Source organism: Notechis scutatus, chromosome 1, assembly GCF_049901735.1.
Source record: "Notechis scutatus isolate UNSWTSFEM ecotype Mainland chromosome 1, rNotScu1.2, whole genome shotgun sequence".
Classification (NCBI taxonomy): Eukaryota; Metazoa; Chordata; class Lepidosauria; order Squamata; family Elapidae; genus Notechis; species Notechis scutatus.
In genome coordinates, this window is record NC_142009.1 from 156,109,281 (window position 1) to 156,126,729 (window position 17,449).

General features: G+C 36.4%; 1 protein-coding gene across 4 annotated transcripts in view; it reads right to left on the reverse strand.

The window, feature by feature from the left end:
- Positions 1-17,449, reverse strand: part of EHBP1 (EH domain binding protein 1) — a 252,941-nt gene that overhangs the window by 182,374 nt on the left and 53,118 nt on the right. The gene's annotated exons all lie outside the window — the stretch shown is intronic.

Below are 17,449 nucleotides of genomic sequence, written 5' to 3' on the forward strand. Positions count from 1 at the left end.
AGGTGATTCTTAGCCTGTAGTGTAATTTCTAGTATGTACAAAGATATCTGCAATTAAAAGTAATATACATATTGGAATAAATGAATAAACGGAACAAATAATAACCAGAATTTGTAGGTTTCTACTGGAGAATATATATTTTAAAATATGGAATGAAAACATGGAAAATAGAGTAGAACATTTCCTTAATTATTACTTTCTGTCTAAGATGCTTTCCATACAATAACTAACCAAACACAGAGCACTTGATTGATACCAGCTCTCAAAGACTGGAACAGAAGAATCACAGTATGTAACAAAACACAATGACTAAAAAACCCCAAATCGGTGCTCCAACTATAGCTGACTTCCGCTGAAGTCCTCAAGCTGTTCTCAAGATAAAGCAAGGAAACCAATGGCATATTCTCTCTTCCTCTCTAGTTTATATATGTCTTGGACTAAATAAATGAGCATTTATTATTCCTGGTTCCTCATGTCACCAGTGAAACTAATAGCAAATCAATTGTAGAAATATGCCTAAAGAAAAAGATTCAAATTTTGGAATCCTCAAAGTGAGTAAAAATAAGTTCCAAATTGATTCTAGCTACCAAAGACTTAACTGCTTTCAATGCAACTAGCATGTTAAGAAATTGTCATTCTCTAGCTCACATAACTGGAAATCCATGCTCTTGTCCTCAAATTGGCTCAGGCAGACCATCTGCAGCATTTTAATTAATTACCACAATAGGCATAGCTCAAAACTATGCAGATCTCTAATAATAATAATAATGCCTTGGATGTAGTAATTGTAAATCAGGTCTAACTGAAATATAATCCGGCTTATGCAGCAATTAGACTAATTTTTATAAAATTAAATGCATATACAAAAACTCAAAAACTCAACCATCTGTTTCAGAAGATTGCAAACGATTCTATTTCAGAATTTTTTTTATCTAGTGTCTACCTCCTTGTTATGAAACCTTAACAGAGCTCTCTAAAGTGTCTGTCACAGTTAATTTATTGGGGCTAGTTTGGGTTGCTGGAAGACAACTTACAATAAAAACAGGGAAGGCCTCTTGGCATGTACAGTATGTCAATCAAATAAACACACAATAATAAACAAATCTGCAGTCCAAAAGGGCCATATACGTGCCAGAGAACGAATGCTGGATTAGTGTGTTTACAGTCACTCAGTAAATAGAGAAATTGTGGGAGAGTGTGCAACATCCCATTTTATTTATTATTTATTATTTATTCTCAGATTGTGATGGGGTGCAGTTCACCTTAAAATGACCCAGAGTAAGCTACACCATTCCAAATTAACAAAATGCAATTCAATAATTACTAAAATCATAGCAACAGATTTTAGAACTGTAAATAACAGCACTAAAACACCAGAGCATGAAAATTACGTGACGTTCAGCACCAAGAAAACCTTTCGGGAGAAGGAATTTCAAAGCCAGAATCTGTTGGTACAGGTAAACAACCCTCTCCTCAGCAGCCAATAAGGAAACCATTGTCAGAAAAACCACCTGCAATTAACTGATAAAATTGGGACAATTTTTTTTACAATTAACTTCAAAATACAGTTGAATTGTTTCCCCTATTTCTAAAACATAGAATCGTAAGGTCCATGATTATTGTTTTTGGTGCAGTAAGTTGAAGAATGTCATTACATTTTCTTACCACTCAAATCAAAAGTTTGATCATGGGGAAAATATAATTTTCTACCTATTCTATTTTAACCAAATGTTGTGTAAATGTTTAAGCATCTATTAATTAGCCTCTGAAGCATGCTTTGAAGTGAGAAAAGCACATTCAATTAATGTATTTTAACCCCTTATTTTATGTGACTTTTATTTCTTTTTACCAACTTAGCAATTGGGAACATTTCTCCTTCTGACTTTAAAGACTAATATTCTAATATACAAACACGATTTTTGCTCCGTAGCCCAATTTGCTATGTGTATAAAAAATACAGAGACAGATTTTTAAATTTTGTGTCTGGTTCTGAAGTATGCATGATATTTATTCTTCTACCCAGGTCATACATAACACAGCTTAAAAATAATGCTTACTGTTCTTGTATAAAATATTATAATGACTGTCATTGTTAGGCAGGTGGCAACATTTGGCTGACATTGTCTGGACAAAGAAGTTAAGCAAGATCAGATTTGGTTATTACTTGAAAGGGGACCTCAGGGAAATAGTAGGGCTGTAGCCTCTAAGAACTTTGCCAATGTCTTGAAGGCAAAAAACCACTTCCTTATTATTTGTAGAAAGAGCAGAATTGTAGAAGCAGTGGTATTCCCTGTGACAACTATGAGAACAAAAATTGGACTTTAAAGGAGCAGTGTAAGAAAAATATTGACATTTTTTAATGTAGAAGTTGGAGAAGATTCCTGAGAATACCATGGACAACCAAGAAAACCAACAAACGGATCATCAATCAAATCAAAAACGAATCTTCCCTTAAGGCATAAATGACCAGGCTCAAATTATACTACTTTAGATTTTGAGAAGTCTGGAGAAGGAAAGCTTGGAAAGATGGAAAAAATGTGTAGAAGAGGATGACCAGCATCAAGATGGATGGACTCAAGTTACAGTGATGTGGGTGTACTTTTAGAAAGCCTGACAGACCAGACTAGGGTCAGATTATCATGGAGAAAATCTGTGATTGCTAAGAGCTTACAATGACTTCATGGTACAGAATCAATCAATTATTGGTTAGAAGGCTATACCCAAAGGGTCCATGAGGTCATATTTGTCCCAGAGGAAACTTTATTTAAATATTGCTTTCAATTACTATAAATCACATTGAGGCTGTAATATAAAATACATAGAGTAAATCAAAACAGTCTAAAATAATAATTTCTAAGATGGGGGCGCGCGAGGAAAGCAATCAGATGAAGAAATAACATTCATACAGGAAAAATCTGGGTCCAAAGTAGCTCTACTGATACTTAAAAGATGTATTGATGGGTGCCTTAAATTTCAGGGGGAAGATCACTTAAGAAAGTTTGGCTCACTAACCAGGAACTTTGCCTTCTATACCCCGCTAATCACAAAGGCTTTCTGCAACTCTCAAAATAGGTAGGAGGACTTTCTTGATGATCTTAAGGGATCAATGTGCTCTACAATGGCAATGCAAAGGATTTTACTCCCAAGTTGTGGAAAGCCTTCTGTCAAACTAACATCTCAAATTTGGCTCAGCAGCTGGCAGTCACTGCCATGGCTTCAGTTACAGTATATTTGACCTCAGATTCCCCATTCAGCAATTTGCCAGCTATCTTATATACCAGTTGCAACTTTTAGACCAAGTGAAAGGACAGATCCATACTGCTGTGTTACAGCAGCCTAAATCTGAGGGTTCCAGCGCATGTGCAATATACCATAGGATGATATCCTTGTCCAGGAAATGATGTACAGTAGAACCTTTGGTCACGTCCATAATTTGTTCCACAACTTTGGTCGCAACCCGATCTGGTCGTGACCCAAACCTAATTTAGGAAATTTGGCACTTACCAAAAAAAAAAAAAATGGCGTGGAAGGGGAAATCGGCTGTGAAAAAAAAATTGTGAATTTTTTGGTTAGAACCCGATTTGGTTGTGGTCAGAAGCATTCATGACCAGAGGTTCTACTGTGCTTTGTATATCAGCAGAACATAGTAATGGATAAGTCCAGTTATACTGGATATTGGCATACTTCCAGACATTTTGGAATCTGCTATGCAGAAATTAAAAATTCCAGACATTATTTTTTATTTTGCTTCTGAAATCACATAAAGAGGAGTGGGCTTGTAGAAATAGAATTTGAATTGTCTGTATCCAATCCAATACCTGATTCCAGCAGACACTAGAAATTGTATCCACAATACACAGGATGAAATAAAAATGGAGACCTATTTAGAATGTTAACCAACTTACTTCTGGCTGGCCCATCTACAAAAGATAGCTTTCAACCATTTCATTATGAATGTTAACTTACCAACATAATACCCAAAAAGAAAAAAGCCATGGCATGAAAGAGAAATCTGAATTTGATATTTTAAAATTACGTATTAAGGAAAACATACTTCTGTTTATTCCTTGCTATAATTTGAAGCACTGATATTAATTCTATAAACAAGTATTCAATATTGCAGGATTTATATTTATATTAAAAACAGTACACATACATGATGTGAATTTGGAAGCTACCATGTATCTAAAATCCATCATCTAATATCTAAAAATATTTTGTCAAAAAAATATAAAAGTTAATGCCCATCAAATGTTTCTATAAGAATCAATACTTTCCTTCAAGAATAAAGCCTTTATATAGAACTATCTTTTCTGAATCCCCAAATCTGGGAGTCTGTCTTGCAACTGCAGATCTATTTGCCTCTTCTCCCCTCCCCAATCATCAGCATTCATCAAGTATTTAGCAGTGATCAGATAAACAACTGCTAAGTGCTAATTAGTCCTGTCAGAATTAAAAGCTGATAGGAAACCCCCTTCCCTGTTAAGCAGAAGCTTGGTTATCTGGCATGTATTGTTCTTCATCAACAATCCCTTCAAGTGTCTAGAGTTCCACTGAGTTTTAGATGTCACAGTGAAAAGAAAGTTTACACAAATGGTAAAGTTAAACTATTTGCTCCAATAAATCTCATCACACTGTGACCATCAGAAAACTTGTCCCACTGAAATCCCAAAAACATATGTCAATACATTTGATATTATTTAGTTAGTTAGTTTATTTATTAAACTTCTATGCTGCCCATCTTACTGAAGCGACTCTAGGTGGCTTACAGTCATTCCATAAAATACAATATAAAACGTTTAAAACAATAAAAACCATAAATGTGAAATTCAGTGTTACAATGTAAATCAGATACAGATATTTTAGCAGAACCTACTTTTCTTCTCTTGCACTTGAAATTAATTGACTTCAGGCCCAATCTAAACATCACATAGGATATACCCAGGTATCTGCTTGTCTACCCCACACAAGGAAAGGAACAAATTTGAGAAAAAGTGGTGACAGAAAAAAATGGAGCTTGTTTTTAAATAAAAATGGAAATATGGATAGATTATAGAACTGCCATGCTACATGTAATTTTGTCTATTAAAATGGATGACATAATTCATATGCATAATATGCACAGTATATCTGAGAATATATAATTTTGCCTAGCAAACATTTGATATTGTTTGAAATATTTACAAAACATTCAAATAAAAAATGGATATGCGCTTATGCTGGTAAGCAGCACTAGAGCTACCTATAACAAATGTAGAAAAATACTCAATAAGAATTCTTTGAATAACACTAGTTCTTGATGGCTTTCAGGAATGCAGCGAAAACATTTATTCTACTTAGCTATTAACAGTTTTAAATTTCTTAGATGGAAGGTTTTACTTCTGCATTCTGTTTTTTAAAGCTTTCATTTAAATTATTAACTCTGTTTTAGTGATTTTGCTGCATTATAAATTGCCTTAAGCAAAGTCAGTCTAGACAAAGTCAAATCTAGTCTAATTTTCTATATCTATTTTTTGCAAAAAATAATAATAATCTCACAATGATTTATAAACAGCCAAAATATGATACAAGAACATATTCTTAAGACTTTATAAAGTTTTTGTTCCTTTTTACAGCCATGGATATGAGGACAACATTGTTCAGCTTGAAGTGAAAATGTTTTCCCAAAGTAATGCATATTTACTAGAGATGAACCGAAAAAATAACGTACTTAGAAGTTTTGAGGAGAAATTTTTCAAAACCCCAAAACATCTGGTTAGAAGGCAGCCTCAAAATCAGGAAAAACAAGGAAAAAAATTTTTCCCCCCAAGTTTAAGGAGCTGTTATTAAATGTTAAATAGCAAACTATTTTATATTAAAATTGGCTAGCTCTTAACCTCACCCATGCAAGTAGTATTTTTCGACACACTGCTATTTTGATGATAAATTGCAATCTACAGTTCAAAATAATTCTACCCAGGGATTAACATTTCAGAGGCTGAGCCAGAGATTATGTGTGTGGATCTCGGATTTCATCATCTCCCTTTGGCACAATATCTTATTCTTTCCCCCCCTTTTTTTTTCATCTATTCTCTCACGAAGGGTCAGGAAAGCTTAGGCTTGCTGTTCCATTCATTTCATCTCTACATTAACCAGATACCTTTAGTTCTTACATGTTATTCCATTACAGCTACTACAGTCACACCACACAGTATTTTTCCTCCTTCCTAATGAGTTACGTCCTAAATCAAAGGGTGCCATCAAGTGGTTACAGAGTACCAAGCAGCCTCATGTTTGGAAAGATGATTTGTTAAGTCCCATTAACTTCCTCCAGAATTCAGAAGTATTATGAAATTCCAGGAAGTCAAAACAACCTCACCTTTCTTTTATCCTTTGTTCTTTTCAGTTGGATGTGAAAGGGTACATATGGCCTCAAGTAAATCTCTTGATCACTCCCTTACAGATAGGAACACATATGATGTCATGACATCAGAAAACAATTATTAAAGTAGACAGCTCATTTCTCTTCTACTATTCACTTTCCTTCATATTTAGACCTCTTTATTTAAAAAAAAATGATTATGTGCGAATGTTAGCAATATCACAGGCATATTTTCAGTCAGAAATAGGAACCAAAATGAATGGTGATATTATCCTGTGCAGCAAGTAGATTAGGATCTACCAATATGTCTTTTTATGATTTATAATAACTAACTTTTCACTTTTGTTGGCTTCATACCATATTATAATAAAGATAAAAGGGATTATAATCGAGGTAAAAAATTCAACTTCATGGACATGGTCTTGGCAGCAATGCAGATGTGATTTGTATTTATTCTTCTATTGATTCTTCTGATTTTTTTTAAAAAAAGTTTCCCAACTTGCTCTAACATTCTATTATTCCCTAGAAGTCTCCTATCCATATACTAAACAGTCCCACGCTCTGTATCTTCTGAGCCCAAAGAAATTGACCAGGAAATGCCTCCTATGGAAATAAGTTTTTTCCCCTTTCCCCACTCAAATATATTGCTAAAATGAGAAACACTTTGGAGAGCCAGTAAACAAAGAAACGATCCACCTATCTACCTATCTACCTATAAAGGGTAAAGGTAAAGGTTCCCCTCGCACCTACATGCGAGTCGTTTCCAGCTCTAGGGGGCGGTGCTCATCTCTGTTACAAAGCTGAAGAAGAGCCAGCGCTGTCCGAAGATGTCTTTGTGGTTATGTGGCCAGCATGACTAAACGCCGAAGGCGCACGGAACACTATTACCTTCCCACCAAAGTGATCCCTATTTTTCTACTTGCATTTTTACATGCTTTTGAACTGCTAGGTTGGCAGAATATCTACCTATAGAAGGATTATAAACATGTCTTAGCCAGGGGTAGGATTCAACTGGTGTTACTACCGGTTTGGTGATTATGTTTTGCTTGTGCATGTGCGCTACGTGCACACGCGCACCCGACACACGCTGCATGTATAATAACCTTAGGCTGTGCCACCCGGACAGCTGAAAAGTGCTGCACGCAGATGCGCAGCATTCGAAAAGCTTCTTTTTTCCTGCTTTTTCAACCTCAGCTGTGCCGCGCAAAACAGCTGAGGTTGAAAAAGCAGGAAATAAAGGTCAGGTAAGAGCCTGGGCGGGCGGGTTGGCCAAACAGCAGCAAACACGGAACCGGTTCTGTGTCTGCTGCTCTTCAGAGCTACCAGCTCTATAGAATCAGGCAGAACTGGTAATATCCCACCCCTGGTCTTAGCTCTGATGCTTATCAGATGCTCAAATAATTATATTATTTCATTAATTCTAGATATTCTGAGATTCTGAGAAACTCCAGTAAGTTCAGTAGAATTGGTAACAAAAGGGAAATCTCAGAATTTTTTTTCTTTTAAAAATCCAGCAAGCTTAAAATGGCATCTCTTTGCCACGGTATTCCAGCCTTGGAAGGTAAGCCAGGTCAGGAAAGAACATGGCTAGACTCCTGGAGAGCTACTGTTACAGGTTATAAAAAACAGAATGCTGAAAACCTTTGCCTCTATTATATCATAAGAATTGAAGTGGGGTTATTTTGATCCCCTTGTTCTCACATTTTCATGCTTCTCAGGACTGCGTTCTCATTCACTGTCTCTCTTATACACTAATTGGTTTTTCTATTGATGGTCCGCTCAATAATAATCTTATATAATTACCAGTAGAAAATCACTGGCTATAATTTATGTAAAGCTAGTGAAGTTATCATAACTATCATGTTCATGTATTTTAAAACTGGGGGAAGCCAGTTATATATTGAACAAACTATAACAGTTATCGTAGATAAATACTACAATCCACTATTTTCCCCTCATCATTAGTTTCTCCAATACTAAATAATTACGAGCTTGTTTATGACCAGGGTGGGGGGGTGAGGGAGGAGTGTGGGGATTTTAACTCCTTTCAAAATTTTAATATTTAGTTTGTAGTAAAAACAATTTCTTTATTGTTTTAGTTCTGGCTTAGAATATTGTGTGAATGCAGCCAATTTAAATTTATCCCCCCAGAAACTATAACAAAACAAAACATGATTTACTATGTTGGAATCCAGAGTGATTCTACCCATATGCCAATGGGGCAGAAAGTGAGCAGAATGAGGAAATGAGGCACAAGAAGAAATGTAGGTTTGCTCACAGCTTTGTTCCTGATCCCACTGCTGTAGAATCATGTCTATAAAAGGGACGGCATAAATTAGGATGAATAAGACAGTATCTAACCACCTATTCCAGAAATAATTGGAATACAGTATTACTGAAAAGGATCAAAAATAAGCCTTCCTAAAGAAAAGTTGACTTGGCTTTTGCAAAGGTAAATCTTTTCTCACTAACTCTTTAAGCCATTGCTTCAGTTAAGCACGGTTTGTTGCCGAAGGCATGAATTACCTTGCCAAGAATAAGGGGGTGGGGTGGGGTTGGTTTCCTCTCCCTCTCCTGCCTATTCTCATATGGTCCCCAGAACACCTTCACATCACCCTACAAAACTGGATGTCTCCACAGGGTCAGCCTGTTTCCCAGAAGGCTGGGGCCTGAGTATGGCCTCCTTGACAATCAGAAGAATGTTGTGAAACAAGGCAAATCAACTCTCTTCCTTCAAAACAGCAAGACCTGGATGATTTGCTCTAAAAACTGCAGATTTTTACTGTCGTCAGAAAGCTTGGGCACAGGAAAAAAACAACAGTCAACCTACAAAAATCATCAGATTACCATTGTCAACTTGGGCACTGCTATACAGATTCTATCCCAACTTGCCATCAGAGTGGAATTCTAAATTCCCATTTACAGGTTGAAACCAGTTGTTCTCCAGTTTTGTGTCCTACTTTGAAACAATAAAGCCATATTGTTTCAAACAATATAAAATAATACAACCAACAATCTGGATGTGCAATTCTTTCATTTTCTTCAAAATGCATTCATTGCATTCGCCCTGCCATTTATTATTCTTAACTCATTATCTTGAATCTAATGTATATTTATTCACTGCCTCAATCCAAAATGAACCTTAGGAGAAGGTGGTGGTGATGATGATGATAGTTATTCTGGCGCAAATGACTCTACACATTAATTTAGTTATAGCTGGGACATATGGGATAACCATAGGATATATCATCTAATATCTTGAAATCACTTAGCCATGACTTAGAAGGCAAGGCTGATTTTTCTCAAAGCAAGTATGAATGTCTCTCTCCTAAAGCAGATCAAAATCCTTGTCTGACAACAGTTATGGTACATTCCAAGAGAAATTCATCATGAACTCATTACATTTCAAAATTAGCTTCCAATAACTGCAGAAATCAAGTGACACAACTGAGGAAAATTCAAAATTCAAGGCAATCTGAATAAAATTCCCTTTGCTCAAAAATGTCTCAACCCATTAAGACCTGGAAAAATTCCCCAAAAGATAGCTTTGCATTTTAATGAGATTATCCCTATTCCATCCTCTCCCCACCCACCAAAAGAAGCAACATATGCCTAATTTAGAAGAAAGAAGGTGAAAGTCCACTACAATTCACTCCACATTGTTTCAGAGACAACAGGGATTGTTCTGAGAATTAATGCAAACACAAACACAATCAAGATAAAAGTCTCCTTCAACTGAAGCTTCATTCCTGGTGATTTCCTAGAGACATCCTGCTTGTTTTTTTTAGACAAAAAAATATCTAGAACAAAACGGCTTTATTATTCATTTTTCTGTGATGCTTTTCTCACTTCCTAGTTGAGCTGTGATATTTCCAGTTGATATTTTGATATTTCATGGAAGTCTCCCATTCAAGTAGGAACTGATCTTGACCCTGGTGAGCTTTTGAGCCCAGACACCGTCAGTCTAGGTGCTCCATTTATGACATATTTGATAAAATGTTCGTGTCTAGTTTGATTTGGCAGGCATTGATTAGCTTTATTGCTATTTATATTCTATATAACTAAACAATGTCAAGTTGAAGTATTTAAGGGTATTGTCCCTAAAGAAATTTTAGTAACGGATGTTCTGCGGTATCTTAAAGCTTCTTAAAAGTAATCCTATGAAGAAAAAAAAATGAAGGAAGTATAATGATAGAAAAGTATAGTAGAGGAAAAAAATGATTAAAAATGTCACAACTGAAATATAAATATAAGCAAGGAGAAACACAGTTTGATAGCAAAAAGGCAGATAAAATTGAAATGGGGAAGCACCAAAGGAAATTAAAAAAGGATCATTTGATTAAAACAATACATGTTTCTAGTTCAGCAATCAAGGAATTTCCTAGTATCATTCATGGTATGAAATTGTTTCTCTCTTCCCTTCTATACAAATGAGTAAGTAAACTTTGGGCCATAAATGTACAATACTCAGAGAGAGCTCTATTTTTATTTTACAAGTATTTAATACAAGAGCTTTACTTTGGTTTGTATACTCTAAAATCAAAATGCTTGTAAGAGAAGCTTTACTATTATGAAACATGTATTAAACAGCTTTGCCAAAACGTATTTAGTGGGATTGATGGAATAAACAGTAAAGACACCCTGAAGTTGAATTTGACAGCAATGACTGCATTAAGGCAGCTTTCTTGGCAGTATTAGGGAAGGAGCTTACAGTTATCTCCTACTTTAAACAACAAGCATGGGATTGGATTTGACAGCCTAAACAGCTTCTTCCACTGATATGATTTCTGTGATTAATGATCTTTAGGATAACATTGGGAATCATCTGTATCTTTGTGTTTCAAGTTTTTGCTGTCTTTGCTTTATGACTGGCTGTACAAGTTATTTGCAATAATACCCCCCCCCCCCCAAATTACAAGCTCAATGCTGATGATGTCCCTTTCAGATGACCAATGCTAAAGATTACTCAGGAGTATTTACCAAATGCCCAGTTTAATAATGTGATTAATAAGCAAACCCATCCTGGTAGAAGACCAGCACAAAAAACTTTGGTTTAATTTAATTCTTTACTATTTGTTTTATTATTTAATATTATTATTCAATGCACAACTGGGATTGCACTGTGAAGCAGTATGTAAGTCTAAGTGCTATTGCTGTTTAGAACAGCTTGGATTAGACACGCGCACACACCCCTGCAGTGGATCTTCTTCTATACTGTAATTGACAAAATGTAGCTTTTTAGTTTGGGGCAAAAAGTATTTTTTTTTTGGAAAAATACTTTATTAGTTTTACCTTAAAAAGAACAACATAACTACAAATTATGTACAACAAAAAGACAAATAGGCCTTGGCATAGGCCAAGAGGGAGAGAGAGGAAAGCCTAAGAGAGGGGAAAGGGAAGAGTAAGGGAGGGGAAGGATAGAGTAGGGAAAACAGTTAAAATAAAACCATATTTTGTGACTGTCTGTAAGATCCTTTCTTCTTCAAAAGTATCATCGGCGGTGCTTTTCTTTATCTCTGCTTCGGAGGCCCTCGGCCATAATTTTCCTAGAGGTGATCTATCTTTGGTTTAGCCAATTATACAAAGGATTCCAATTGTTGTAATAGGATGAGGATTCTTTATTTTTTAGTGCTTGGGTTAGTTTGTCCGTTTCGGCGCATTGTAAAATTTTCTGAATAACCATATGTTCAGTGGGAATGGAAGATAATTTCCAACACTGGGCAAATGCCAGTCTGGCTGCGGTTAAGATATGAATTACAATATACTTCGATTTTTCGGGTATTTGATTATCGAAAATTCCTAGAAGGAATTGCTGAAAAAGTATTTTTTTTAAGTGGGACTTTTAGGAACTCATCGGTTGTTTCAGGAAGGAAAGAGGAGGGAAGGAAAGGAAGGAGGGAAGGGGAGTGAAAGAAAGGAGAAAGGAAAGAGGAAGGAGGGAGGGAAGGTGGGAATCTTTGTTTCTTAAGAGAGAAAAGATCCCATCCATTCCCTTCCCCCACTCCCGAAAATACTTAAGAAACAAATTCAAATACTTATACAACAACCTAGGTTTTTCTTCTTTCTATTTTGGTCTTTTTTTAAAAAAAAGGCTTCCTATAGAAGTAAGTCTCCCTCCTTCTGAGAGTTCTGGAGCTTTTGCCCCACTCTGCAAAAACAAATATAATTTTTGGAGAATGTGCTTCAAATACGCTAATAAGAGCAGGCTAATTATTTCAGACAATCACTGTTTTTAACCAATCATAAAGTTTCGAATTATGTCGGGGCCATTGTGAATCTGACACAATGTGCTTCAAGGAGTTGGCCATAAGCAAACACCAAATAATGATCTAGAACTTAGGTTTTCTCAGTTAAATCACAATTAAGACTAACCGGTTTAATATTTAGATACACGTTAAACTGAAAACAGAAGCAAAAAATTCTGACCCATTCTGGGGGAGAAGAGAAGCCATGAGCTCAGGTATAAGCCATCACTTTATCATTATGCCAAAATAAGTCAGGAAAGAGACACTTTTGATTTAAATGAGAAGTAGATGTAAGTTTAATCATTATTAAGTGTGTGATGACAGATCAGCTGAGTTTCAATTTCCCTTTAACTTGTGAAGAAATAAGACGAAAGATTTCCCATAATAAGGGAAAAACTTCAAGAAAGGCTTTGAAATGTCAAAGATTACTTTAAAAAAATGTACAGTGGAACCTCAGGTCACGAATGCTCCTGTTTGTGACCAAATTGGGTGGTGAACAAAAAAGCCACTCAATTTTTGAATTGGGGGGGGGACAAACAAAATCGGTGTGGAAACATTATCTTTCTGCGCCGATTTCCCCTTTGGCGCCATTTTTTTTTACAGCACGCATGCATAGTTGGTTGTACTTCTGGACAAGACCAAATTGGGTCATGACCGGAGTCTGGGAATGGATTACAGTTGTGACCCGGGGCTCCGCTGTATTTACTTGTTAAGGATTGGGGGGACACACCACACCTTTTTCTCACACCATACCATACATCTTCTACTTATTCAACCACATCCAAACAAAGTAATAACCACGATAAGCAAGCCTTAAAAGCAGCAAACTCAACAATGGAAAGACTTCTACCACTCAATGCAAGTGTGATGATGCTTATCAACACCAGCTCCAGAGATGCAGACCAGCTCTTAGTCTATGATAATATATACAGTAGAAAATTGGCATCAAAAGCAAGCATTTTATTTGTATCAGCTTTACTTCCCCATAAATATTTTAGTGCAGTTTGTAACACTTTGGATCCAAATGTTATGCAAAACACTACCTTAGAGGCAGTATCTTAAATGAAATCTTAAACCCTCTCATAAGGGAGCCACCATCTGTCAAATCCTCTCCCCCTCCCATTTAATGACTATGTATTGGCATTTTGTTTTCTTCCTTTTTTTACAGGGTTTCGTACTGTCCCCTTTGCTGAAAATCAGACAGTATGTGGTTGCGACTACGCCTGGCCATCGTCCCCCCCCCAGGCGCCCATGGTGAAATGAGATTTGTCTAACACAATGCTATCCCAGCAAGCATCGTTTTAAATACAAAAATGTGCTCACTATCAAAAGGAAGCATCATATAACACATGCAAAAGAATATAGCAAATTGAACCATCTTTTTTTTTTTTAAACGTACTTTTTATTAAAAGGAACATTAGACAGCTCAGCTTACATCTGGAGTATGATTAGAACCCCACTGTAAAACAATTACCAGAACTCTGTTTTGATATTTGATGTTAGAAAGAGAAAAAGACCTCATGGAGATTCAAGTCTCTGGCATGTTCTGGCGAGTATATTTTACTGCTGATTTTCTATGAATAAACATATGCTAGGAATTGCTGAAATACACTGCTGGTTTTAAACACTCCTAATGTAGCATTAGAGGTTTATTTCCAGAATTCAGTCTCCATTTAGCAGTTTCCTCTTTCCAGCTGGCAAAAACTATCATTGATACCAGCTCTGGTCAGCTATCTCACCCAATACACTTTCCTCTCTGGGAAACAAGAGATTGGAAGGCAGCTAGCAGGAAGCAAGGCTGAAAAAATACCTAAGCAAATTGGGTCTAGCAATTTGGAAGGCAGATTGTATTTTACCATGAAGAATCAGAAATAATTGCGAGAATTATGTGTCATCAAACTCATTTCAATATAGATGCTATGCTTGGGGGTGCAGGGGGGAGAGTTATATAATGAAGGCCATTTTTCTGCCTTTTCAGCAGTCTTGCCTTTCATACAATCTTAAGGCTAGAAGGGGCCTGGAACGTCTTCTAGTTCAATCTCCTGTCCAGGAAAATAATCCTCAGACCATCCTAGACAAATGTTTGTCTAAAGTTTCTTTGAAAAGCTCTAAAGATGGAGCACGCACAGCTGCAGGAAGCAAGCTGTGATCTATTGCTTAACAACTTAAATGGCCAGAAAATTATTCTTTATTTTGCATTTGGATTTTTCTCTGTGAAGCTTCCACCCTACTCTCTTTCTGTAATAGCCCTTCCAGAACTGGAAGACTACTATCATGTCTCCTCTTAGCTTTCTGTTCCTTAGGCTAAGCATATATAGTTCTTTTTCATCATTCTTCATAGGATTTTACCCCATCCTTGTCAACAGATAACAGATAATCAGAGTTGGATGGGACTTTGTAGGTCATCTAGTCCAACCCCCTGCCCAAGCGGGAGACCCTACACCATTTCTGACAAATGGCAGTCCAATCTCTTCTTGAAGGTCTCAGGTGATGGCACTCCCACAGCTTCCGAGGGCAAGCTGTTCCATTGGTTGATTGTTCTCACTGTCAGAAAGTTTCTCCTTGTTTCCAGGTTAAATCTCTCCTTGTTCAGTTTCCATCCATTATTCCTACAGGAGCTTTAGAAAATAGCTTGACCCCTTCCTCCCTGTGGCAGCCCTTCAAATATTGGAAGACCGCTATCATGTCTCCCCTGGACCTTCTCTTCACTAGACTAGCCAAGCCCAGTTCCTGCAACTGTTCATTGTATGTTTTAGCCTCCAGCCCCCTAATCATCCTGGTTGCTCTTCTCTGTACTTTGTTGTTCTTCCCTACACTCTCTCTAATTCTTTAACAACTTTCTTGTATGTTGACTGACCCAATTGAACACTATATTCTAGACATTATAATATTTCTGTGGCTCTGAGATTACATCCGTCAATTTTTCAAAGTTATGTTAAAATATTATGGGACAGATATCTCCAGGTTGGTATTCTTTGCATTTTCTGTCCATCCACAAAATTTAGGAAGAAAAGATATATGTGAAAGATCACGTCCAGCCACTGAAACATTCAAAATAGTACTTTTTGACATTCCCCTCCTAAAAAGTTCAAAAATCCCAAATTCACCAATCGAAAAAGATACGATGCAACATTTGCTCTAAAGACCTAAATTCAAAGATTTTTGGAACTAGAATAAACTGCTAAACATTTATTGTACAGTAAGCAAATCTTATGTTTAAAAAAGTATAACTTTTCTGATTTTCTACTAAATTTAAATCAGAACAAGAATGTGATAGCTGACAAAACAATATTTAATTCTGAGTTACATATAGAATAGGCAACTGAGGCAACCTTTCCCAGATCACAGAATAACATACAAAAAAATATGACAGGGAAATTAGTTGGGAAGATGTCTGAACTATAAGTTCCCTACTCTAAATGTATTAAATGCAGGTATTTTCTTTGGGGGAGAGGAGAAAACAAGCTTTAAAAAAAGTTAATGTCATGGGAGAATGGGAGAGTACAAAAATCAAATAACTGGTACTTTTTAAGTATAAATAAATTCCATGGATGATTTCTTTAAAGACATGCATATGATACAAAAAGAAAACATTTATTATAAAATCCTTGCCATTACAGAGTAGTATGTATCTACATGGTGCCAGTTTCAAATAACCTTGCTATATAACTAGTTTGTTTATATACAGTGAGCAACCAGGGATCTCATATAGTACAGGTTATTTCTTCCTACAGTTTCAAAACCATGTTCATTTTCTTCCAATCTAGTCACCCTCAAAATATATTCAACATATATGTTGAAACAGGTAGTCCTTGGTTAACAACCCGTAACTGGGATGGGAAAGCATGACTGCATATGACTGTGCCAACCTATAATGGCAGTTCTGACAATTCAAGTTGCAGTTGTTGGACAAATTCTAGGTGGTTGTTAGATGCAAGATCCTGGGATTGCCATTTTTGACTTTTTGCTGACTTCCAATTCACTTTGCTTGTCAGAAGCTAGCAGTGAATGTTGCAAATGGCAATCCAGTGACCATGGGATGCTGCAATGATCTCAATTGCAAGCCTGTTGCCAAGTGCCCGAATTGCAATCACACAATGTTGTGACAACCGCAACTTTGCAGGTTGCCTGCAGGTCTCCTCGTTCAGTGCCATTGTAACTTTGAATGGTCAAATGGTTCTTAACTGAGAACAACCTGTAAAGAGAAATTATACAGTCTTTCCTTGCCCTTCCCTTCCCTTCTTTCCTGTCTTGCTACGTCATGTCCAGACAGCGGCTTTCTGAGCTATGTACACAAGGACAATGAGATGTTCTGGGACAACTTTATTCTAAAGACATTCCATAGTATGACTTTGTAGATATAAACAAAGACTTTTCTACACTCAGTAAAACACATTACTTTTTAAAAATCTAGACTGAATATTTGGTCTTTCTCTTTCTCCATATAAAGCGATATTCTAGCAAAGAGGTTCACAACTTCAAAAGCAATTCCTGATGTTTTCCTTGTAAAATGTAAGTATATGCTCATGATCAAATACTGGAATCTACAGGTAGTTCTTGACTTATGACCACAATTGAGCTCAACATTTCTGTTGTTAAGTGAGACATTTGTTAAGTGAGTTTTGCCCCATTTTACGATCTTTCTTCTCACAGTTGTTAAGCAAAACACTGCAGTTAAGTTAGCAACCCAGTTGTTAAGTGAATCTGGCTTCCCCATTGACTTTGCTTGTCAGAAGGCCACAAAAGGTGATCACGTGACCTTGGGACACAGCAATGGTCACATGTGTGAACCAGTTGCCAAGCATCTGAATTTTGATCACACGATCAAAGGTCGTAATGGTGA